This window comes from Halichoerus grypus, chromosome 1 (genome assembly GCF_964656455.1).
Source record: "Halichoerus grypus chromosome 1, mHalGry1.hap1.1, whole genome shotgun sequence".
Taxonomy (NCBI): Eukaryota; Metazoa; Chordata; class Mammalia; order Carnivora; family Phocidae; genus Halichoerus; species Halichoerus grypus.
In genome coordinates this window covers 181,232,092-181,259,206 of record NC_135712.1, presented here as the reverse complement: position 1 = coordinate 181,259,206, position 27,115 = coordinate 181,232,092, and the positions used below count along the sequence as shown (strand labels likewise).

Sequence of the window (27,115 nt, the reverse complement as noted above, 5' to 3'; positions counted from 1 at the left end):
GGGCACCATTATCATTACTCACAACCATGCCAGAAAATAGAGTTTTATTCCAAATTACCAGTTTGGTTTTACAGCAGCTGAAAAGCACAAAGTATGACAGAGGAGACAGATCACACAATAAATTAATATTCTGAGCTCTCAAACCTTACATCATGCCTTATCTTAATTTTAACATTTGTGTCTTTCCACGTACTCCAATAGGGCCAAACTGAGTCACCCGACCCCATTCTTTCCCACTGCCACCGCCCCTTTAAGTGTCTCTTTTGTAAATGCAGCTACTAGGACGTCTACTAGGAAGTGGCCCAGGCTAGCTGGTGCACACGGTTGTCAAATCCCTGAGTTGGGTTCAATCAGCCTAACATTCTAACAAACTGATCCCTGATACCGAGACAGGTGGACATGGTTCTGCTCTGCAGAGACGGATGAAATGAGGGGTCCTTCCACCATCCTGCAGGCCTTTATCGGAAAAGTCAGTAAAGGGCACTGGGCTAGAAGTTAGGATCCCAGTTCTTTTTACACCGTAATGGACTTAAGTCATAACACCTTCTACCCCTGATCTTTTAGAATACTGAACTCCTGAGGTACTCTCCAGATTTAAAATTCTGTGAGCCTTTGAGTCTTTCTTTAAACCAGATTATGCAATTAAACTTACGTTTGAAAAACACACACAAGAGCCCTTTTCACTGACTTTATGGAAGAAAATGGATTTAGCTTGACTAGCAACTGTAAACCACAAAGAGTTAACTTTTATTGTTCCAGCAGATATCAAATAGATGGGGAGCCACAGTTAATTTTTTCTTGTGAGAGGGGGGTTGCCGGAGATCACGAACTGAGTTCGCTATTATTCCAAAGTGTAACTGAAGCCTATGTCTATAAGTAAGGACTGCTAGGAAGGCCGGGAGCTTTTTCTAATAATGTTTTCAAGACAAATAGCTATGAAGTGATTAATGGGGCCAAGATCCCTTCGCCAATCCTTTTGTGGACATGTTTTTCCTCTTGCCTGTCCCTCACCCTCAATCCTGTATCTCTCTAACAAATCAGGAGAAAGTCCACTGTATGATCTTCAAGTCATCTACGACTGGTTCTAGGACTTGAAGTCATTTTGCCAATCCTAGCAGATTTATTTATCCAACACCTGATGAAATGCACACGTGTATACAAATGAATCCATCATCCAGATGTTCCATCTATCTTGAGAAAAAAAAAAACTCAAAAGACTAGTCCATTTACTATGATGTCTCTCCATATTAGTAAAGAAATAGAGCCAAAATGTAGCATAAAAAACTTCCAAAGAAGAGGAGGCATAAGGGGGAAACGTACTTCTGCAAATTCTAAGGAGATCTATAAACTGCAATCTGAGAATTTTATTAAGCTAAGCTTCTTAGTATAGAAATCCCCAAAACTCTCCAACTGGGCAGCTAATTGAGAGTTAGAAAGAGCCAAAATGACTTTCCTCTTTCTCCTATTCATCACAGGCAATATAGAAACCCTTGCTCAATAAGATAATGTGACTTTTGTCAATGCATGTTCAAATCAGATAGAGGATTGGCTGGTAATGATGTCATCCCCAGGGGTTAATCCCCAGGGAATGCAGTTTTATCATATGCATCAACACGTCATTTACATAACAAAGTATTATAGTAAGTGTAACAATAAATAAGCTGTGCAGTTAAAAACAGCTATTAGAGAAAGGCTATGTGCCACTGAAAAGGAGTTAGGGGGACAAAGACTTTTTTTTTTAGACTAAATGGAACTAGGTCATCAAACAATACACATCTCTAAAAAAAGCAAAAAATGAATATTGAAATTCAAGTGACCTAGAACATTCTAGTACTAGAAATACGGAAATGTTGCCTCCAATGAAAAATATTCAGTAATTAAGTAGAGATATTTGTAAGGTTTTTGTGTGTTTGGGAGACAAGTTAAAAAAAACTAAGTCATTGAAAAATAAGTGAACTAGCAGCTATTGCTTTTCTGGGAACAGCAACTTCCTTATCTGTAACAGGGAAAATTGGCCAAGTCAAATCGTGACTTAAAACCTTGTAATAAATTTTAAAGTGTCAAAGGTAGTTAAAATGGCACAGAGGGAAGACAGAAAAGTCACGCAAAGCGAACAATGAGCAGAACTGAGAGAGGAAACCTTGAAATACAGCTTTATGAGATTATTGATCAAGAAATGTCCACACATATGAAGAAAGCTGTTCGCACAAATGAGCAATGCCAACTCACGCGGTCAGTTTGAGAGGACATAAGTCATCATTAGTCATGATGATTCTGAAAACTGTTCTCCTGCCGCCTTATTAAGATCTGTATTTCCAATCCAAAGGAAGTGTTAGGCTTGTGCGCTGATTTATGACTACAAACTTAGCAGGAATGCTTGTCACTGTAAACCCACAGCGAGCTCTTGAAGAATTTTTTTAAGTTGTACATCTGTTCAAGAATGACCAAGTGGAAAACACTGATTATATTGTGATTGGGCAGGTGTGGGTGTCTGGGTGTGCAGGTGGAATTTTCGGGCTGGTGTGGATAATCTCTATACCAAGGACGTTAGAGAAAGAAGCCTACCAAGGCTTTGAACACGCCCATCCCCACACACAGGGATCGCCTGTCACATCACATCAACCTTGCTAGCTTTGGAGGGACGGCCATAGAAAAGTTAAAGGAGAAAAGAGTACAGGGATGCAGATGCTTCATCAAGGGGGGTCCTTAAACCCTGGTTGGGTGGAGGGATGTGGGCACATGGGGAGTTCTCAGCGAGTCCATGAACCTGTGCATGTACATCTTCCTGGGAGTTGAATCATAGCTTGGCTAAGGCGTCCGTGGAACCCCCAGACGTTAAATGCTACTGATTCAGGAGAAAAGCGCACCAGTGGCACCGCGCTGGCTTCGGCTGCCTCCCTAGGTGCGGGATACCAGGCTTTCCACCTCCCATCCTTCCCAAGCCATGAGTTTAGGATTAAAAGATGCCTTTCCTTCCAGGAGCGGATTGACATGGCAAATGAGGCAAGAGAAGGTCTGAAAAAGAGGGGAAGCAACGTAGCCACTCCGGCCTGGTGGAAAAATCCGAGGTACCTAAAGCGGGAAGAGACAGAACTTCCAGACCCGCCCTAGTTTTCTACTTGGGCGGCAAGCTTAGCGCTTCAGCTGAAAGATGCGCCCCGGGTGCACGCAGTGTCCTTCCAGCAAGAGCCCCGCAACCGGGGCTGCAGGTGTAGGCTAAGCTGGCTCCTATAAGGATCCAGGCTCAGACCCAAGGGATGAAGCCCCAAGGCCGGCTTCTCCAAAACTACCGCTCACCCCGAGCTCGCGCTCCCCCTCCTCATACCTAAATCCATCAAGTGGCCTCTCTCGCCCCCAAGGAGCACCCCGGGGATCTGTGAGAGGCAGACATGAACCCCGAAGTTGGCAGCGGCCGCTGCCCGGCCCCAGCCACGCAACCCCACTTAGGAGCGCCGCTTCCAACTTCGGGGTGCCAACCAACTACCGCACAGGAGGTCACCCCCGCAACTCATGAGCGTCGGGATGAGGGGTGCTGCCCCGAGCCGAGTCAAGTCGGTATCAGCCTGAGAGGCAAGTGCCGCCCACGAGACAGAGACTGAGCACTGGGTCCAGCGCCACCCCAACCCGGTCTTCCCAACCCCTCTTTTGCCCTTCCAACCCTTCTTACTTGACTAGAGCCGCATCCAAGTCGGGCTGGCGCGTCCAGGACGAGGCACGGATCTCGGCACCGCAGCCGGAGGATGCTCACCGTGCCACCTCCCCGCGGGCGCCCCGGCTGTGGCCCATCACCTCCGCAGGCTCACTGTGAAAGTTCCCAGGTCTCTCCGAAGACAAGTCCGAAACTGCCGCAGAAAAGCAGCGGCTGCAGAAGCGCGGGTGCGACTTCACTCCTGGGGTCTGGCTGCAGCCGCACGCGGGGTCGGTGCGCCCCGTCCGGGCCGCGCGCAGCTAGCAGTGCGGAGCCGAGCCGGCAGGCGCGCGGGCCGGGAGGGGCCGGGCCCACCGCGGGCCGCGCTGATTGGCCCTGCCGCCGGCCGCCCCTGCCCTACCGCCCCGCCCGGTGGTCCACGTGGGCCGGCCCTCTTCGCTCCCCGCACCCGGGCTCGTTCGCCCTCCCCGCCTCGCCCCCGCTCGGCTCCCAGAGCCTCTCCCGAGCGCCTCGCTGTGGCCACCACTCCGCAGGCAGGTGCTAGGGAAAGGTATTCTTTCTGAATACCTGAGAGCCGCGTGAGCCCTGCAGAAGGGAGTGGAATTTAGGGTTCGGCTCCCAATCAAAAACCATCCCCACGCAGGGTGTCTCCATCCGAGGACCCAAAACAGTTTGCAAACAGGCTTCCTCAGACGCCCTGAGCGTAACACAGGCATAACTAATCCGGCTTCTTATGTAACTTGCTTGCATGGGAGAGGAGGGAAATCCGCACACACGTCAATACTGGAATACTTTCTTATTTTAAAAATTATGAAAGTACGGCTAAGACTTCTTTGACTGGCACTCCATGCTAAGCCCTCTTCCCCTCTCCAAGTGAAGTGACACTAATAATCCGTGACTTTTAAATAGTATTTATTTTACAGAGAATACCTCATTTGATCTCCATTTTATAGATAAGAAAACTGAGGCACGAAGAGACTAGTTTACTGAAGATCGCAGCTAATCAGGGGTAACTTTATGTAATTTGAACCCAGCAAGTCTGGTTGCAGAATCCAGTTTCTTTAATATTCACAGTGTAATCTAGAAGAGGCACCCCCGGAGACTTTGTTAGCAATGCAGACTTCGAGACCCGACCCTGGAATCAGAAACTTCATTTTAACAAGATCCCCAGGTGGTTAGTATATGCATGAAGTTTGAGAAGCATTACCCTATACCACTATGCTGTTCACTGTTCAGGGTTTGTCTTACAATCTTCTGATCCTTTAACTCTGCATTGATATAAAATAATGCGTCATCCTGCCCCAGCTGTGCTCCAGAGTATATTTGCCCTTTTCTGAGCCTACTGCTTGAGCTAATATATGGAAGCCTTCCTGTCTCTCTTCCCCATACCTTTATTCTATGCACACACTTACCACATACCGTATTATTTTGTGTATCATTTAACACTTTCAATTCTTTGCTCTTTTATCATCAAAACTGGGGCTCTGAGCCAAAGACAGTTGTGTTACCAAGTAGTCCCCAGTCTTGGAGGGAATTCAAGCATCAGAGACAGGGGCTTGAACTTTGAGATGTCTCTTTGTGCTGAGATTCTAGGGAGAAGAGGACAGATGCAAGGAAAACATGCCAGGAGATTCCAGACCTCTCTCCAGAGACCATTCATTCACTCAGTGAAATAGAGGGCCTACTCTGTGTCTGGCACTATAAACAGGTGCTGATACCTACAAAAGTAAAAAAACAAACAAATTAAAAAAAAACAGGAAAAACTCCTGCTCCTATGGAGCTTACTGTCTAGTGAAGGAAAACAGGCAATAATGTGATAAGTAAAATACAGTTGAATAAAAGGTGTATTACAGAGAGAAATTAAGTGTGGAAAAGGAGATTAGTGCTGGGGTGGGGTGATTTTAAAGGTAGTGGTCAAGCTAGTTGTCACCCGACCTTTGGAACAAAGACTTAGGGAGCAAGTCATTTAGAAGTACTCCACATTCATTCATTCACCAAATATTTATTGACTGGGGAGTTTGTGTTAAGCATGGTCCTGCCATGGGTCTGAGTGTTCACTTAAGCACTGCTGTTTTTCTAAGTCTAAGTTTCCCTGGACTGAAGTTTACCTATCCTGATGGGGGAAAAACAAATTTAACAATTTTGTGGCTCTACCTAATACTGTATTCTACCATCCTGGGTGTTCAATATTGTTAGGGGTTTGTGTCCTCCAAATTCATATGCTGATGTCTTAATCCCTAGTACCTTGGAATGTGGCCTTATTTGGAGTGCCAAAGATTGCTGACAAACCACCAGAAGAGGAGAGAGGCATAGAATAGACTCTCTTTCTCTCAGCCCTCAGAAGGAACCAAACTCACCAACTTCTTGATCTCAGACGTCTAGCCTCCAGAGCTGATTGATGATAAATTTCTGTTGTTTAGGCCCCCTAATTTGTGATACTTTGCTAAAGCAGCCCTAACAAACTAATAAAAGTATGATTCTGAGATAAGATGGCACAGTTAAGTACCATCTACGATTTTCCAATGTCTTTTATGCAATGGCAAGAAGCCAAAATGATCTGACGAATTGAGATTTACTAACCAAATCACCAAAAGAAAGGGCAAATTATGTTTTTTAAAAAGAAAAGCCAAATGAAGGGCGCCTGGGTGGCTCAGTCTCTTAGGCAACCGACTCTTGATTTTGGCTCAGATCATGATCTCAGGGTCGTGAGATCAAGCCCCTCATGAGCTCTGCGCTGAGTGCAGCGCTGGCTTGGAATTCTCCATCTTCCTCTCCCTCTGCCCCTCCCCCATCTCACTCGCTCGCTTGCTCTCTCTAAATAAATTAAATAAAATAAAGCCACATAAGCCCCAATTATTCAATTATTTCTTCATCACATATTTATTGAATGCCTGCTACACACCCGGCTCCAGGATACCATGACAAACAAGGCAGATGTGGTCTCTGCTTTCATATGACTTGTGTGTCTTGTTACAGGAAGCATTGGACAGTGAGCAAACCAACAAATATATGAACAAGGTAATTTCAGAACAGAGTAAGGGCTTAAAAGAAAGGAAAGAAGGCTAGAGGATTAAAAGAATGGGGGATGGGTTTAATTTCGATTGGCTGACCAGGGAAAGTCCCCATGAGGTAGGGACATATGAGCTAAGACCTCAGTGACAGAAAGCCATCCAAGCAAAGAGCTGGTAAAAACTGTTCTAGGCAAAGATAACAATCCCTCTTGTTAAAAAAAAAAAAAAAAATCCCTGCCATTCATTCTATAACACCCTTCCTCTCTCTCTTTATCACCTATTTTGCATCCTCTGAGGTAGTGCAAAATCAATAAATATCTGCTTCATAAAAATGGGGTCCAATTATTTATCTTCTTACAAAAGACCCTGTGAAGGTTGTCCCAACAGGGTTTTGCACGCACGCGCACACTCACAATACACCCTCTGACGTGCCTCTGTGTTTGTAGACGGTGATACCACCGGACTTAGACATTGTGTTTATTTTCCGTATTTGTAGCGTCTGTTGGGCACATCCTGGGGATTAATTCAATCTACTGATAACCAACTGTGCCTGAGAAGGAAAATTCTAACTCTATGAGGCCCGTTCATAAAATCTTCTTATTATCAAGTGAAGCTTCAGTTTTAAAATTGTGCAGTGCTCATGAACTTTGAATGTAATTTTTACTTAGGAGACTCATAAGAATACTAATTACCATTAAACGGGGGATTGTGTGTGGTTCGCTATGCTAAGTGCTTCACATGGATTATTATCCTCACAACCCTAGGACGTAAGTTCTCTTATATAGAACATCCATTCCACAGATGGGAAAACCGGGACTCCAAAAAGGTTAAGTAATATGCCCACAGTTGAAACCGCTATGTGATGGCAGACTTAGGCCTTGAGCCAGTCTCTTTTAACTGCAAGGCTTTTGCGGGGGCGGGCGAGCAGAAAGCAAAAAGCATTTGTGCATTCCTTTGCATTTGTCTTTGAAATTTTCAAAGCACTGTTTTCTGACTTTTTTTTTTTCTATTTACCCCAGCCCTATAGCTTTCAAGTTCACTTTTCTAGGCAGATATTTGCTTTGCTTTCCCTTACTTCAAACTGGGAACTGCAAGAACTTTGATAAATGAAATGACGGATAGATTTTTTTTTTGTTTTCAGCCTGTTTTTCAAGCACCCTCTGAGGAAATGTGAGTCAAGCTTCCTGAGCTCAGCCTGCCTTTTCAGACATCCCTACCTCACACACTGACACTCCCCAACACAAAGGGGGTCCCTCCCCTCACTCAAATACGCCCCCCTGCCAAACCAAATGCTGGGCACGATGTGGAACGCCAGCTTTAGCCTCTTCACACAGATACTAATAGGCTCTCCTCCCTGAGAGTGAACATCTAAAAATGGCTTCAGCCAGTCTTTGTGAATCACTTTCTATTCTAGCAGCTTCCCTACAGTCTTGGTCAGGGAAAAAGCCCGGGAAACTTGCAATGGTGAAAAGATGTGAGGTATCTCTCATTGCATCCCAGACTCACCCCCCTTCCCCAGGCCTCACTTAGGAAGTGGGCAGCCGTTTTAGCTGTGAAATGACTTCCTGCCTGGGATGGTTTGGTCAGGCTTGCTTTAAACTTCTGGAACCCAGACAAGGTGTCTGGCTGTTTGCTTTGGAAGGCTCAGGTGGGTTTCACTATCCTTCCCTTCACTGACCACAACTGCCTCAATAATTTATGCCCTGGAAAAGAACAGCACTTCAGGGCAAATTAGCATAAGAAGGATTTATGAAACCACAGTGGGAGGGCATTTTTAGAGATCACACAAGAGCTGTTGCATGGAGTACTATGAGCTAGCTCCGAGCAGGACCAGCCTCGAGTAGAACCATCAAAGAAATAAAGAAATAATACTCGTTTGGTACTATTTTTTTTCCCCATCCCTTCCACCCACCATCTCCCAATGTGGTCATATCGCCCTCAGCTACCCAGAAGACCGCCATTGTCACTCATTAATTTATTTTTTTCACTGATTCTTTTATGAATTCATTTAAAATTTTTGTTTGTCAAATTTGTACATCCATGTTCATTGCAGTAGTATACACATAGCCAAAAGCTAGAAGCAACTCAAGTGTCCTTGAATGGATAAACAAAATGTGGTATGCACGTACGATACAATATTATCTAGCCTTTAAAAGGAAGGATATCCTGCTACATGCTCCTACAAGGATGAACATGGAGGACATTATGCCAAGTGGAACAAGTCAGTCAAAAAAGACATCTACCGTATAATTCCTCTTATATGCGGTACCTAGAGTAGTCAATTTGTCCAGACAGAAAGTAGAATGGTAGTTGCAGACGATAGGGAGAGGGGAGAATGGGCAGTTAGTGTTTAGGGTACAGAGTTAGGGTACAGAGTTTCAGCTAGATGAAAAGAGTTCTGGAGATGGATAGTGGTGATGATTGCAACACAACATGAATATACTTAACACCACTCAACGCTACCCTTAAGAATGCTTAAGGTGGTAAACTTTGTGTTATGTGTATTTTGCCACAATCTAAAAATGTTTTAAACTAACAGAAATTCTCCTAAATTAATCAAAACTGGCAAAATTTTAAAGCTTAAAATGTGAAGTGTAATTCAATTTGTATCAAAGCTTACCAGGCTTAGACTAAACAAATGTTCATGTAAACAAAAAAAAAAAAATGTTTTCATTTTGCTTGTGTGTGCTAGACGTGGTACTAGGCACTTGAGATTCAGTTATAAAAGACACTCGTAATCCCTGACCCCAAAGAACTTAACAAAAGCATGCCACAATGACCTAGATGGAATCCTTATTCGGTCTATACTTTCTCCCTCCAACACATACTGAGTCCCCACTCTATGCCAGGCTCTCTGCTACTTAATAGGATACACTGATGAACAAGACAGCCACTGAGTTCCTCCTCCCAGAGCTGCCAGTCTTGCAGGGGAGAAAAAAAGTAAGCAAGAAATTATTGGTTCTCTAACCCCTCTGCGCCATCAAAATTTACTGGTTCTCACCTTTTAGACTCTAACACGACCTTCTGCGGTCTAGTAATGATGTCCAGAAAGAAAGCTTCTAACTGTGATCTCTCCCATATGTGTAACATATATGTGCAGTAACGCAAGAAACAGAATATTAACTTAGGGTTGTTTTTTTTTTCCAAAATGTGGTTTGCATCTCACAGTTTTCTTACAAAATTATTTTGGGTGATACACAGAAGGATTATTTTAATAGTTTTAATTTATTGTAATGCATACTGGAGGGGGAGAAGCTAAATGAAAACACCAAACTTGAGATTTCATGGATATTGTTATTTAGAATGAGATTAAAATAAAAGGTGACACCAATTAAGAAAAATACAATGATAATAGTAATAATAATTCAGGCATATAGCAAAATTGAGGCGAGGTCCAGCAAAATCAGGAAAGAGGCTGAAATTTTTAAACATAGGAGAGAATGTATTGGCAAAAATGCAGAAATGCTTGACCAGTGATAGGCTGATGAGAACACTATTCTGAGGAAAAACAGGGTTTGGAGTTACATTTGTAGCCCACCATGTGTCTAGCCTGGCTCCATTATTAATGTTCTTTCCTTTCTTTTTTCTTTTCTTTTTCTTTCTTTTTTTTTTTAAGATTTCATCTATCCATTTGACAGAGAGAGAAATAAAAAACACAATCTGGGGAGCCAGAGAGGGAGAAGCAGGCTCCCCGCTGAGCAGGGAGCCCAACGATGCAGGTCCAATCCCAGGATCCTGGGATCATGACCAGAGCTGAAGGCAGACGCCCAACCAACTGAGCCACCCAGGCGCCCCAACATTCTTCCCTTTCTAACTCTGCACTCTTAGGAGCAACCACCCCACATCACACTGATTGACAACATGTACTGAGAATCTCTTCCTCCCCTGTTCACCAACTCAGCTTCCTCTGAAAAGACTCAATCTGGATGAGGATGATGGCAAAGAGAGGAAGGTCATCGAGTATCTTTGGAACTTGGATTCCAAGAATGCTGCGCTTATATCATGCAGGTTGAGATTATGGCAAACTTATGGTGGAAATATTAACATTTCCAGTCCTTACTTGTCCTATTGACTCTCCTAGACTTCTAGAGGAAAGTTTTGGAGAAAACAGAAAAATAAGCACTGGGTTTTATTCCAACTTTCTTTCCATCTGCTCTATTTTAGTGCAGGCAGCAAAACTCACATGCCATTCGACTTTTATTTTTGGACTTGAATATTTTGCCTCTACCTTGAAACAACATTATTTAGTCAAAGGTCATAAATGTTAAAGTAGGATTTAAGAGGCTTCAGTTGGACATCTGACATTTGGAATACTCTCGATCAGGGACTTACCCATCAGGGAAGCCAAATCTATCAGTGGGCCTCAAATCCCATGGATTTCAAGCAAGTTGCAGTACTAGACATTTGCCTGCCTGCCAAACAACCCCTTCTGAGAAAGTGTCCTAGCCAGAATCCTTGATTGTAAGTGACAGAAACTCAACACAGACGGACAGAGGCAAAAAGAGGCAGCTGTTTCCATAACTGAGATGCTCTAGAAATGTAGCTAGAGACTGGTATTCAAGAAAGAGCATGAATGTGTATTTCTTCCCCATCTCTTGACTTTGTTCTTCTGTATGGATTGGCCTCATTCTCTCTTACTAAGAGAAGGTTTCTTCCAAAAGGCAAGAAAGATATCCTTCAACAGCTCCGAGCCATATCCAGCAATATGACCCTAAATTCAACAAGAATTCTCCTCTGGCTTCAAATTAAAGAAATCCAGGCCAGCTTGTTTTAAAAGCCCATCCCCATACCCAGGCAGGATACAGGACATGAATAGCCATCCCACTATACTCACACAGTTACAAATTTCTCCAAAAGAAGGAGACAATAACTAATGTCCATTCCAGGAGTCTGCCCAAAGCAATGCCCTGATTGACCAACCCATATGACAACAGCTAACTAGATTAGTTTGGGCTTCTAAGCCTAGAACTATCATCCAATATTTCTGACTCACGTGGTCTGGCTAGAAAAGTGGCATGAACCAATCACAATTTTCTTCGCTGGAATTTGAAAATGGGATCCCCCACAAAAAAAAGGGGGTAGCCCAAGAGACTGAGCCATATATTTGTAGCAGATGAACTAAATTATATGACAGATCCTTATAGGTAATATGCAATTGAAGTTATGAAGAAGCCAATCTACAGAACTAGAGATCAGAGCAGAGAGAAACATTGACTCTGAGACCATATTACCTCTGAAAGAAAAGGTTCAGGGAGTCCCTGACCCAGTTTACTGGGAGTTCCAGTGTCTGAAAATTTTGTGATCTCATTGGGGCTTCCAGGTAAGAAATGACTAACACATTTGGTGCTTTTACCCACATTATCTCATTTCCTTATTGTAATAACTCCTTTAGAGAATCTTTAATTCTCTCCACTTTACAGATGATAAACTGAGGTTCAGAGAACCTATCTGATTTTTCTTAATGTGATTTTTCAAGCTAGAAAGTCTCTAAGTCAAAAATGTGTGTTCCTTCTACTACAAGATTCCTCAGAACCTTGAGTAGCATAGAAAAATCTGGGATGAAGGCACAGATTTGGAAAGCATCTATCTACTTAGACTCCTAGAGATATTCACTAAAGCCTTGGGAGGGAGCAGGCTGCCAAGGGAAGGATCACAGGTAGGGAATAGCTGTGATAGCCCTTGCCTATTAGTGCTCACTCTCAGCAAGGTTCCACACATTATGTACTCTCTCAGCAAAAGGGAGGTTGAGGTAGAATTTGTGGAGATAACAGTGATCATGCTTCTAGGTGCCACAAGATGAAAGAAACCTCAAATAGTTTGTTTTGTAGGACTTGGTAATTTTCCTGCCATGCTTATGCTGCATATCTTCACATTGCACCCAGCCTGAAAATTTCAAGAGAATCTCCCTTTTACATATGAATTTCTAAATAAATCTTGCAAACTGGCACAGGCATATAGGGCCAGGCTGAAGAGAATGAGACAGAAAATATCAAGGAATGGGTGTCAGGTTGAATAGGGTGATCCTCAAAGCAACACTTCCACCCAGTTGTGATAAACAAGGTTCCACACTGAGTTGATTTTGCCCCTGGTGAATTCAGAACATTCTAACATTTTAATAAGATTTTTAAGAGCCACAAATAAAAAGTAAAGTATGATTCATCATGTCAGCACTTTATTTTGTAAGGTTATTAGCACACACTGACATAAATTTTAAGGAGTAAATACATGTGCTGAGATGATTTTTAAAATATTCCCTTGTACTTCTTTTTAGTCCATGACCCTACTTCCTATTCTCACCCACAACAAATTCAAGCAGCTAGACAGTATGCTTACAACCCTAGGGGAAAATGTACCAAAGCAAAACTCTGAGAACAAAGACACAAAGTCATGGCTTATGAGTTTCAAAATAGGCCGCTGAAACCCATGCTGGAGATAATAGTTTTGAAAGGGTTTCTGAGACCCAGAAGCCAAGTTTTTGAATATCAAAAAGTCACAGCATATCCTGAACAATAGGTTGGGAAAAAATAGCTTCCCTTCTAGCTTTCAGACAAGGCAAGATTCCATAGGCTGGATGGAAGAGAAGATCCAATGGAAAGAAGAAAGTGAGAGGAGAGTGAGCCTTACCTACAGAGACCACCATGGACAGCTCTCCTGAGTTGTGTGAGACCAACAACAGAAGTCTGACCTAGGACGGATAGGCACAGGGCTCCTCAACCTTGGTGCTATTGACATTTTGGCCAGATAATTCTCTGTTGTGGGGGCTGCCTTGGGCATTGCGGGATGTTTAGCAGGATCCCTGGCCTCTACCTACCTGATGCGTAATACCTCCAAGTTGTGACAGCCAAAAATAACTTCAGACATTGCCAGATGTTCACTGGGGTGAAGGGTGGAGAGGGGAGGGTGGAGAGAAAATGCCCAGATGGAGAATCAATAATATGGGAAGAGAGAAAGAGATAGAGATTATACATACATATCTTTCTAATAAAAAAGTTGTATGTTGTTTATACAGAAAACTTTAAGAACACACAAAACCACCCCCCAAAATCATCCATATTCTACCCAGTCAGAAATAATCATTGTTAGGGCGCCTGGGTGGCTCAGTTGGTTAAGCGACTGCCTTCGGCTCAGGTCATGATCCTGGAGTCCCTGGATCGAGTCCCGCATCGGGCTCCCTGCTCGGCGGGGAGTCTGCTTCTCTCTCTGACCCTAACCCCTCTCATGTGCTCTCTCTCATTCTCTCTCTCTCAAATAAATAAATAAAAATCTTTAAAAAAAAAAAAAAAAAAAAAAAAAAAAAAAAAAAGAAATAATCATTGTTAATGTTTTATCTACACACAATTTTTCCTATATACGTAATTTATTTCCACAAAACCAAAGAATGAGGCCATGTAACCATAGGTTATACTGTTTTATAACCTGCAATTTTTTACTTCACAACATGTTGTGGATTTTCATAGAGGTATGGAATTCCTTGAAATAGCCATAACATCATTTAATTAGCCAGTCCCCTATTGTTGGACGTTTAGCTTACTCCCAATATTTCATCATTATTGGTAATGCTCTGATGAACATTTTCATATATTCCTTTCATTGTTTTCTTAGCATGAATTCCTAACGAAAGTTCTTAGAAAAAAACTGGTATTTGGGAGTTGTGTCTATAACATTTGCTATTTCATTGTTTTAAGTCACAGTTTGCTGATTTAAATTATTACTTCTATTTCTCTAGTGTTTTTTACTTTCCCACAGTGCTTCCCACCTTGTCAAATATGCAGGGAAGCTAGTAATTGTCCCTTTTTACTGACAAGAAAACTGGTGTTCCCAGAAGTTAAATAGCTTGCCCTGGCAACACAATTATTTAGCAACAGAGGACTAAAACCCATCTCACCTGAGTCACCTGGGCTTTTGGCTAATAGTGCTCACATTGGTAGCATATATGCTGCCAAAATGGAAATAATTCAGAGAGGACGAGTATGTCCCACGCTCATGGTTGATGTGCAAATAGTGATGGGCTCTAGGATGTTAGGATAATTCTTGGTTATGAGTTCTGTCTCTAAGTGCTATTTTGTGTATATTCCAGAGGTCCCAAAACATAGTCCAAGGCTATGAGACCTTGGATGAGTGAACCTATCGCTTCCCATGCAAAATTCCACAACCAATCTCCTCTCCAAATGCTGACTTAGAGGAATAATATTTTAAAATGTTAATTCCAACATCTGCTTCCATCTTATCCCTGAAGCCAAATTAAGTTGGTACAGTCTGTTTTTACTTCCAGTTACGCTCTAACACAGATTTATTACCAATTAATTTCTTATCGAGGAAAAACAACCCCATCATAAGTATTTTAGATAATGACATCTAAGTATTTTATATTGCTTTAAGTCTGAAAAGTTAGAACAGAGAGTGCATCCAATGTTCATTACCTCTTAATGTTTGCATTCTTTTTCATGTTTTGATTCACCAAGAAAAAAATGAAAATGCTACCCACTGCTTAGCCATTTTTTAGGTTTAATGAGATTAAATAAATTCTGAGGGGGAAAAGAATACAGCTTAATAATGTTTTAAGCGGTTTGTAGAAACATTCCCTCTACCATGGGCACAATTTTAAACCAAAGCCAACTTCTGCAGTGCTACTGAAAGCTAATGAATGCCTTAATAATATGCAGAGGAAAAAGGCGATGAGTTGATTAGATACAGAAATATCCTAGACCTCTGAAATACAGGTAGGAAAACAACTCAATTGTACTCAGAGACAGAACCATAACAAAGAATTACCCTAACATCCCACTGATCCATTTCACGATCCATTAATAATAAGTGATCTTCTTGGCAGGATACATTGAGGAAATTGACCCTCACTGATTTGAGGGCTAGACTTCAAAGCTCCAGATAAATCTTGGACCGATTTCTCTTGGTTCTAACAATACCAAAAAAATGAGCACAATTTAGAACATCATATAACTTTTCTATTTCCTAGAACCCAGTTTATGCCAATCCATCCTCCAGTTAATTAAAATTCTTTTTCAGGTTGGTACTTTTTCTTTTTTTTTTTTTTAAGATTTTATTTATTTATTTGACAGAGAGAGACACAGCGAGAGAGGAAACACAAGCAGGGGGAGTGGGAAAGGGAGAAGCAGACTTCCCGCTGAGCAGGGAGCCCGATGTGGGGCTCGATTCCAGGACCCTGGGATCATGACCTGAGCCGAAGGCAGGCGCTTAATGACTGAGCCACCCAGGCACCCCAGGTTGGTACTTTTTCTTAATAAAGTATTTGACAGATTCATCTAGAAATTTTATGTTACTTTTCCTGATTGTCTGGCCTTTGGAACTGTTCTGTACATGCATGTCTTTCTCTTTGTAGGAGATTATTGCCTTCAAGCATACTTGCTTCCTAAGAGTTGGACATCCCATTGGGTAAATACAGGGTTTCTTAGAGTCTGACAAATTCTAACATGGTTGTTACTTGATCCTTGGGGCCCTGAGTGAAGGGATATGTTAGATGTAACACTGCTTGGGTAAAGGAGGCAAATGTCAAAGAGCAAGAGCCATCTAAATAAATATACCATTAACAGCTCTCGAAGAATGTGAAGAAGCAATAGACAGCAAAACACAGGCAGAGCAATGAAAAGGAATGAAGTTTGGATACTTGCTATAACATGGAGGAACCTTGAGAACATCATGTTTCATTTCATTATTAAATGAAATAATCCAGTCTCAGAAGACTTCATACTGCATGATTACATTTATCTGAAATAGCCAGAATAGGCAAATCCATAGAGAGAGAAAGTAGACTAATAGCCAGGGGCTGAGGAAGGAGAAGCAGGGATTGACTGCTAAATGGGTATAGGGTTTCTTTTGGGGGGATGAAAGTGTTCTAATATAAGGTAATGGTGCTGATTTCCCAGCTCTGTCAATAGACTAAAACCACTGAACTGTGCACTCTAAATAGGTTAATTTTATGGGATGTCAGTTATATCTCAAAAAAGGCCTTAAAAAAAAAAAACAAAAAAACAGGCAGAGACAGATAGGAGTCAGAAGAAAGGAACCAGGAGTCTGAGGCCCAGGAGGTTTAGCTACTAAGAGAAGCATCTTTCCTCCTTGGTCTAAGTTGACTGATGAAGTTTCTAGGCAACTTTGATATAAGTAATTAAAAAAAAAACTTTTTTTAAGCAAGAGAAAATCAACACTGGTTCTGTGCTCACTTCAACCAAGTAGATTCAGCAAACATTTCCCAAAAGCCCCTATGTGCTAGCCACCTAAAATATAAAGAGATTGTCGCCCTTTTGGTGTCACATGCTTTTAACTAGCAAATAAAATAGAAAATAAAATATCTTTTAAAGTAAAGGAAGAGAGGCGCCAGGCTGGCTCATTTGGTAGAGCATGCAACTCTTGATCTCAGAGTTGTAACTTCGAGCCCCATATAGAGATTACTTAAAATCTTAAAAAATAACAAAATAAAATAAAACAAGAAAGAGAGTACAAATGTTTAGAATGTTCTTTTCAGGTATGGAATTATGAGTATTTTCTTTTTTCCAGTGCCCTAGAATATAATGACTTCACATTACAGAGAGGGAAATGAATTTAAAGAAGAAAAAAAAAGGAAAAGGTATTGGAGAAAAACACAGTGAGTGCTGTATTCAAGCTCTGGAAGCAAGAGGAAGGAGAAAGGAGTTGTGCATCAGGAAGGACAGAGAAAATTTGACAATCATTTGATATTAGTTCCAAGAGATGGGAACCTTGGGCTTGGAAAGATCTAAGGATGTTCCTCCATTCTTCATTCCTGTTTTGAAGGACATGATAAAGGCTGAGTCCTGCGGCCTGCTAGAGTGAGCCTCCAGGCTCACCAGCTCCCCACCCCTACCGCAGGCACCCTCTTGGAGAACTGAGGGGCTGAAGCTCTGAGCCCAGGAAATACTCCCCGACCCTCTGCCCACCTCCACTTACCAGTAGGACCTGCCTTTGGTTGCACTAAGGGCAGAAATACTGTTAACAGATAGGAATCATTAGGAAGAAATTTGCTCTGGATGTGGGCCAGTGGATGCCACTTTAGACTCTTCTGTTGTTGCCAAAGCACATAACACAATAAGACAGTTGCTGCAGAAGTAAACACGGAGAGCTTTGCCATTAACGCACACACAATGTGTAGAAACAGCTAGAGGAAAGCCTCTGTCCATTCAGTTCCTCTGCGGGAGAGATGGTTGCCTTTTCAAAGCTGATGCAGAGCGTTCATTTACTATTATCAACTGTGTTCATCGCCACAATTCTGACCCCATCATCCTTTACCTTGTTCTTGTGGTTATGCAGGCTTCTTTGATGCAGCAAAAGAAGCTGGCAAAAGCCTCACCAGCTCAAATCCATGGCCCCTTCATCCCTGCACTTTGAGGGGGAAGAGGCCTATTATAGGAAAAAGAGCGTGGGCTTTGGGTTTGAATTCTAGCTCAACAAACTCATCAGTTAATTGACTTTAGGAAAGTTAATCTAGCTTTCTAGGGCTTCATATCCCCCTCGATAAAATGGGCTAATGCCAGTACTGATTGCCCTCACATGGTGGTTGTGAGGATAGTTTTAAATCAGATACACACCATCACCTGGCACTATACCTACTGACCAAATTCAAGGTCATTTTCATCAGTTCTCTTAATGGAAGGCTCTCTAGAGTAGCATTCCTCAGAGTTTAGAGACATTATCTATGCATTCTACCATCCTCCCCTTGATTTGTTTAGCTAATAAGGATATATTTATGTGTATATCAATATATACAATATACACAGGTGTGTATACATACATATATATATATATAGAGAGAGAGAGAGAGAGCATCCACTTTATTGGAACTGTCCTGGTTGCAAGTGACAGAAATTCAATTTGACTGGCTTAGAAACCCTCCAAAAAATTAGGAAATATTTATTGATTCACATATATGAAAACTTGAGTGGCAGTTTACTTTCGAGCACAGCTGCATGCAGATACCCAAATAATGCCATCACAGACTTGTCTCTCTTCATGTTGTAATCTTTGCTTTTCTGTGTGTGGGAAATTAATATACATAAAGCACTGAGAATAGTGCTCATCTCACAATAAGCACTATACACGTATTTGCTACTGTTATTTCATTTAATCCTCCCCCCATCCTATGAAACACGTACTATATTATCCTACTTTTACAGATAAAGAAACTGAGGCACAGGGAGGTCGTATAGCTATTCGATATATATCCCAGCTGGCCAGACAGTCTGATTCAAAAGGCTTTCCTTGACCACTTCTCTCACCTGGCTCCTCGTTGGGCTAGAACGAGAGGTTGAGCCCTTGATTGTGAAGGGATTTAGAAAACCTAAAACCTAAGACAGATGCTTCCAAACTGAAGCAAAGGAGCATGAAAGGTTGGGTCACTTGCCACACAATGGGGTACTGTCCTTTCGAATCTGTGTGTTTTCTTTTGAAGCAGAAAGTAAGTTCCTGAGGCGCCTGGGTGGCTCAGTCGGTTAAGCCTCCAACTCTTGTTTTTAGCTCAGGTCATGATCTCAGGGTCTTGAGATCAAGCAGAGTCTGCTTAATTTCTCTCTCCTTCTGCCCCTCCTACCCTTCCCCTCCCTTGTTCCCCACTCGCACTCTCTTTCTTTCAAATAAATAAATAAATCTTTGAAAAAATAAGAAAGAAAATAAGTTCCTCCTTCTATAATCCATGCATAGATCCTATTAAACCTACACAAAGGCAGGGGTTACACTCACCTAAAAAGTCTAGAAGCATGCAATGGTTGGAATATGAGTCCTAGTACTGGTTATCCTTTGTTGACAACCCCATGTCCCGTCCCCAGTGCATTTTCTGCTCCTGTCTGCCTTGTTCCTTGCTCCTCGCCCTACAAGGCTGACCCACATGGATTGAACCTCTGAACTCCTTTCCCTCTGGCTTCTAGTTGGGTTTGGCCATTGGTCTCCTGCCCTTGTGACTTCAAGCCCAAAGGTGGTGGTAATCCCCACCGTTGCCAATAAAGTGGATGCTCTCTCTCTCTCTATATATATATATATATATATACTCACACTGGTGAGTGTGTCACCACCCCTTGTTGGTTTATCGAACCCAAACAACACCTTTGCAAAGAGCCCCTTTGCTTCATTCTCCTCAGTGAAGCCCTTTGAAGTTGTCATCAGTCTATAGGTCCACATGATGCCTTTGGTGGGCCCTTGGCATTTCTATTTTCATGAATGCCTTCCTCCATAAAAAACTACTAAAAATTATATTTTGTGACTGTATTGGTAAAAAGATGAATGTAAGCCAGGTTGGATGATATCTACTTTTTCTCTTCTGAATTTAAAAGAAAGTAGACCACTTTCATGGGCTCCTAGAAACGTCATGGGCCCTAGGCACTGCGCCTGTTATGCGTAATGGGGAAGTCAGCCCTGCTCGTTTTCTGCCAGGACTCTGACAGATGCTATCTCTTCTACCTGGCATACCTCACAGACAAAAAATAGAAGCTCCCAGGAAGGTGGGCTACTATCAAGTTAAGATCATGATCCTCGGGTCAGATTTCCCAAACAGCCTGTTTCCATTACAGCAGACCTGGCATCCTTGTCCTTAAATAGATCCTGTTTCCAAGTCACAGCTACGATGACAAGATAATAAAGAAAGAAAAATGGAGTATCTTGTGTTGAATTAATGCCCAATTCATTTACGACTCACCACATTCCAGGGGCTGATGGCACAACAATCACATACTTCATTAATAATCCTCACTTTCCCCTCCATGAATACATCACTCCATAGCTGGAAAGGAGAGAACATTGTATGTGTTCTCAGGTCACAGTTTTGCTCCCAGTACTGGAAAAGCAAGTTGGTGGTTTTTGTCTTGTTTTCAAATGAGAACCAAGAATGTTTTGATAATGAATACTGCCTTTAATTGGCAATCTGTTAAGTATTGATGATCTTGAAGTTTATATTCGGGATTCTACTTGCTCAGCCAGCTCTCAGTCTGTGAGCGTCTCAGAGACCAGGCGGAAGGAAGTGGACAGTGGGAAACTGTGCTGGGAAAAAGACAGGCTAGGCAGCAGAAGTATTTTTAAATCGAAAACAAACAGTTACTGATTTTCTTTTGGAGTTTCACACCTCACGCCCTACACAATGTGGGACGGAGGGCACTTCAGATTCTTTCTTTGCCTTTTTTTAATCTTCAGTTGTAATTTCAAGGTAATGCCAAATTTAAATCTCTAAGCCCCTAGATCCCCCTTGCCAGTCAATTCTTTGACAGACTGGGGCAGGGGGGAGGTCCCTAAAAGGACAGGGGAAGCTGAGAATCTGCCCCTCAGCATCCTTGAATATCAACCATAAAACTAATGAACTGTGGCAACTGAATTGTCTAAGTTCATTCCAAATTATGTCTTGTAAAGTTCATCTTTGTTTCCAATTATCATCCCGGAATCATAAATGTCGAATCTGAGCAACGGCTTCTCAGCTCTGTGAGTCTTGTTTGGATCCTTCTTACTGTTAAGCCCATGATAGGGGATGGCCCGCTTTACTGGAAACCTAGGGCAATGGGTCCTCTCTTAAAAACAACAACGAAAACAAACCCTTTCATTTTTTTGTGAAATTAAATCTGAAAAGGTCTCTGAAAAAGACTGCTCTGATTCAGTGAATCTGAATTTTGACATGTTGATGAGGACAGTGTTTTTAAGTATATCCCCCTTAACTATTCATAACCCAGTTATAAATCATGTTTATTTTACATCTTTTTTTTCCTTCATCCTCTTATGACCATAAAGCATTTACCCTGACAAGTTTATAAAGAATATTGAGGTTGATACTTGCTGGTCTTAGTAGAAATTAATCAAAATCCATCTGTTCCCTCCTCAGCCTGGACAATTTCATTACCACTAAACCAGGGATTATAGGATTCTTACATCTTCTTTTTTTCCAACACAGTTCAGTTGATTTAGAAACAATGATTAAAGCTGCTTACTTTAAGGAAGATTGTTTCCAATCTTCCCTTCTTGCAAGGCAGAGAAAGATGAAAGCATCTTGATCCTGAAATATTTATATCTAAGACTGGAAATCTGTATCAGAGTCATGATGAACGATTGCAACCAAAGATTTTTTATTTTAAAGTCATATTTCTTATCTCCACACTTCACTTTCCTCACAAGCTGTAGGAAATAAGCACTACATACATTCACTGCCCTCTATCCCAGGTAGATTTTCTACCTTTATTTAATTGTAAATCCAATGTGGCATAATAAAGAGACTCAGAGATAAAGATTACCTTTCTGACACTGACTATTTACAGGGATAAATATCAGTTATCCTTATGTGGCCTTAGAATGACTGCTTTCAAAGGAATGCAGAACACAAATTAGAGAGAATGAATTTAAGCCTCCCGCAAGGAGATACCTTGATCTGGGATTCAAGAAATCTAAAGAATTAGAAGTGATTACTAGAGAGTAATTCTGGTTTTAACCAGCCTTAGAAGGGTGCTATAATTAACTGTTCTTACTCTTTAAAAAAAAAAAATCTGGTTTCCATACTTTTCCCCCTCTAATGTCCTTTAAATTGAGGTAAAAATGCTCAGATCTCAAGCATACCATTTGGATAAGCTTTGACAAATGCATCTACTCATAGAACCATCACTCCAGTCAAGATCTAGAACATTCCATGCTCTTAATTTTTTTGGTGTGGCTGTTTTTAATAAAATGAAAATTATTATAGCCCTCTGCTACTAGGAATGAACACCCCTCTAAATTCTAAAAGGAATAAAATAAAACGAAAGACCTGTTAGCTGGGGTCCCTACAGAGCCAAATGCTGTTTGAAACCAGCCCATGGCCAGGGCCTTTTAACAACATCACAAAAAAGGGAACTGATCTTGACCGGCAGGCAGAGGGGATGGCGTCATGGCCCAAACATCAGATTAGAAACACAATGATTCCCTGGGACTGGACGCTAAATCCTGGCAGACGACACAGCCTTTCATCTTCTGAAATGGATAAATTGAATGAAGCACGGCCAATTCTGGGCCGGACTGTTGGATGAGATTCTGGGTTTTTTGTTTTGTTTTGTTTTGTTTTGTTTTAAGTTCCTAGCTCTTCTACATAGACATTAAAACTTCAATTACAGCAGACCCAGAAACCGTCCTTCCGTCCTTGACATTTCCTTCTTCCTCACTTGTCCCCGTTTAGCGGGAAAACAGTCATTTTCCAGTATTCCCAGCCTTCGGGACCCTGCACCTCAGGGATGTTTCCTTGGATGGCAAGAATCCTGCTGAATAAAGGGAGAATTACCAATGTTCATCCTTGGAAATCTTGAAGGGAATATATACATAGCCTAAGGAGTGCAAAATGCTCTTCATTTCATTCAGTAATTGCTGCTCAGGGACCTATGTACAAAAATAAAGGATGAATGGGCTGTATAGTGTAATAAAAAGAGCTCAATTGTGGGGAGCTGCTTCTGTTGATCTGTTTTTTAAACTAGGAGTTCTGTTCTGGCGAGTTCTATTGTCACAGTACTGTGGTACCACAGAGCAGTCGAGAAACTCTAGAGTCAGACTGTGTGAGCTCAAATCCTGACTCCGCCACATATTCGATATGTGACTGACAAACCACTTACTTCTCTGTACTTCTGTCTCACCTCTGTAAAATGGGGACAGTAATAATAGCTAGCTCAGGGTCAGCTAACTTTTTCTGAAAGCCAGATATTAAAACTTCAGGCTTTGCAGTCCACACATTCTGTTAGAGCTGCTCCACTCTCTGTGCGGTGGGTCTCACTGTTGTCTTAATTTGCATTTCTCTGATGGCCTCTGATGTGGAGCATCTTTTCATAGCTTTGTTTACCATCCGTATATCTTCAGTGAGCTTTCTGTTAAGGTCTTTGGCCCCTTTTTTAATCAGGTTGTTTGTTTTCTTATCATTAAGTTTTAAGAATTCTTTGTATATGTTGGATAATAGTCCTTCATCAGATGTGTCTTTTGCTGAATCTCATATAATTTTCAGTTGTCAAGAATTCTTCTTCTCCTGATTTGGTTTTTCAACTCTTAAAAACCGTAAATAAGGGGCACCTGGGTGGCTCAGTCAGTTAAGCGTCTATCTGTGGCTCAGGTCATGTTCCTGGAGTCCCAGGATGGAGCCCTGCATCAGGCTTCCTGCTCAGCAGGAGTCTGCTTCTCTCTCTGCCCCTCAACCCGCTCTTGCTCTCTCTCTTTCTCTCTCAAATGAATAAATCAAATCTTTTTTTAAAAAACTGTAAAAAACATGCATAGCTCACAGGCGGTACAAAAACAGGCAGCAGCCAGATTTGGCCCACAAGCCATAGTTTATCAAATCATGAATTAACACATGTAAAACTCTTAGACCAGTGCTTGACACATCATAAGCACCACATCCATGTTACAAGGTATTCGTATTATCTAGTGGAAGCTGATGAATGCTATTCTCTCCCGGGGTCTGGTATTAGTACTATTTCCCAGAAAGTTGACTTTATGGGCTTCCAGTTTTGAGAAAAAGACATAGAGGTCCTAAGAGAGAAAATGATCTTAGTGTCTTCCTCCAATACCTAAAAAAGGTATAGTGAACACTGCCTCCAGATACGGATCCAACATACAGAGTGCACCATTGTATAGATCCCATCATTTGGGGAATGCTTTTTTAAAGCCATTCCTGTCCATTTTTGCACATTAAATCCCACAAAGAGATTTATTTACAACATTAAATCATTTCCTTGCTGCCTGGCTACATTTTTAACTATTAAAATATTCATCACACACTCTAAGAACCTAATGCCAAGTGTTTTATGACCTTTTAAAGGATGACTTCCTTAAAAAAAAAATCCCCTCCAAATGTGGATGTCAGCTTCCGAATGAGTATCATGAAGAGCAGTCCGCTGTCAAATATCAAAGGGGATAAACACGAGCTCACTGCCCTAGAAAACACTACCAGGGATGGGCTGATTAAACAGAAATGTATGTGATGCATTAAGCCGTTGGTTGGGGAGGTGGGAATGAAAAGTGGGGAGGAATCTGGGGCAAAATTTGCTTGCTCCCTAGTATGAGAAACACACTCAACTGTCTAAAATAATGATTCCCAGCAGGGGTCGATTTGGGCCCCTGAAAACACGTTTGGTAATGGCCATAGGCATTTTTCGTTGTCATAGCTGAGTTGAGGGCTGAGAGTTGCTACTGGCATCTAGTGGGTAGAGGCCAGAGATGCTGCTAAATTATCCTACAATGTACAGCACAGCCCTGTACAACAAAGAATTATCTGGCCTCAAATGGTCAATAGGGCCAAGAATGAGAAAGCCTAACTGACCCCCACCTCACATCTGACTTTATCTTGCTTTTTCTTTGCATTGAACACTATAGGTGTGTGTCCAACAAATAAATGTAAACACTGGAAAGCATCTCTCCCTATGTTTCTATTAAGGACCACAATTCGATTTGAACTCTGTATCCATCCACTTTTTCAAAAGCATCGTGATGGAAAAATTGCAAGATTGGTGTTCATTTAAATTACACAAATTAATTCAATTACCCTGAAGAAAACTGGTACCAGATCACCAGATTGCTGAGCAACTGATGCTAATTTGGTAATTCAATTTACTAAAGAGGCAATGTGACAAATGTGTAGAAGCTAGTCGTCTGGAGCCGGCACCGCGCCGTCCACGGAAGTCACTACCTGCTGTGTATCAATTTTCATCCAATTCTACTCCTTCTCAACCAAAATGAATCTGTTCAATTTCTTTAAGTAAATAAGGCCCTTTTTAGAGCAACACATGGTGAAAGAAGAGGTAAAAATGAACTTCCATCTTTTTACAAAGAATCAAAATACTAAACAAGCAGGGGGGACTGATAAAAAGCTTCCAAATCAATTTATGAAGAGTCAAAGCAATTCTGATTAATCTAATGTAACTTAAAATTGTAAGTATGTTAATTAACATTTTATATTTAACACTGTTCTAAAACTTTGTAGTATCAGCTTAAAACTCTTTTAATTTTTTTCTTTTCTTTATTTATTTATTTAAGTAATCTCTACACCCAACGTGGAGCTCGAATTCATAACCCCAAGATCAAAGAGTCATACGCTCCTCTGACTGAGCCAGCCAGGCACCCCTAAACCATTTTTTTCCCAATAAAATTATATTTAAACTGTATCCGTAGAGTACTTTACGATTCTATTTAAATTCATCTGTATTTGTTGAGTGCTTTATAATTTGTGAAATGCATATATATATTACCTCTCTGGAGCCCTAAAATAACTCTAAGAAGAAGGAATAGCAGATTTTATCATCCTTGGTTTACAGATGAAAATACAGGTTTTGGTCCAACGTATAGGTCTCTGGGTTAACAGAACACTCAACTGATGACACCATGTTTTACAAAGTTCTAGAGACAATTGTGTCTTTAGTGCTGAATAGACAACCCCCCAAAACTCAGTGAAACAAACATTTCATTGTATCTCACAATTTAGTGGCACAGGAATTCAGGCAAAGCCTAACAGAGCACGTCTGCTCCACATGGCACTGACTGGGATCACAGGGTTCACTCTGTGGTACTCAGCTGGTAGCTGGTTCCGAGCGTCCAGAACAGCTTCGCCCATGTGCGCCTTGGTGGGGGCCAGCTGGAAGGCTGGGCTCGGCCAGGTTCCTCTCCTCCACGAAGTCTCAGAGCCTCTGCCAGCGGTCTCTCCAGCAAGATAGTGAGACGTCTTACGTGGTGGCCAAAAGCAAGTATTCGGAAAGATAGGAACTAGAAGCTGCCAATCTTGCAGTGTGTGCAGGCCCAGACACGGCACAGGGTTACTTCCATCATAGTCAACTGTTCAAAGTGGTCACAGAGACCACCCAGACTTAAAACATGACGGGAGTCGAGGGGAGGAATAGATTCTCTAAAAGGGAAGAGTGTCCAAAAATCTGTGGCCATCTTCAATCTGCATAAGATCTTGAGAATCTCTTCCAACTTAAACGTTTAAAGATGGCCCAATGACTCTGACACCTTCGCTGATAGCAGGAGCTATTCTCCTCAAAGAAACTAATTCTAGGGGCACGTGGATAATGCAGTTGGTTAAGCGACCAACTCTTGGTTTTGGCTCATGTTGTGATTCTCAGGATCGTGAGATCCAGCCCTACGTCAGCCCCGTGTGGGGCTTCATGCTAAGTGCGGAGTCTGCTTAAGATGCTCTCTCCCTCTTCTTCTGTCCCTCCTCCTTTCTCTCTCTCTCTCTCTCTCTCTCTCTCTCAAATAAATAAATAAAATCTTTAGGAAAAATAAAAAGAAACAATGTCTATCAGGTGAAACCGCAAACCCAAGAGGGCTGAAGTAAGCAGGGCTCAGCACACTCTTCACCTGCAGTCTCTGTTGACTGACTACTGTCGGAACTTATCCATTCCCATGGCTTCTGCCGTCATTTCTATGCCAGTGGCAACTATTTTCCTAGGTTCCCAGACTCCTGCATCCACCAGCTACGTCCATGTGAATACCTCCCCAT

The 27,115-nt window shown here is 41.8% G+C and overlaps 1 protein-coding gene across 5 annotated transcripts in view; it reads right to left on the bottom strand.

The window, feature by feature from the left end:
• The window catches only part of TAFA4 (TAFA chemokine like family member 4), a 175,248-nt gene extending 171,259 nt beyond the window's left edge, over positions 1-3,989 (bottom strand). For all 5 annotated transcript variants that reach the window (XM_078076169.1, XM_078076180.1, XM_078076174.1 and 2 more), the window contains exon 1: positions 3,668-3,989. The gene's annotated coding sequence lies outside the window, so the exon portion shown is untranslated. The remainder of the gene's footprint in view (positions 1-3,667) is intronic.
• Between the last annotated feature and the right edge of the window lie 23,126 nt (positions 3,990-27,115).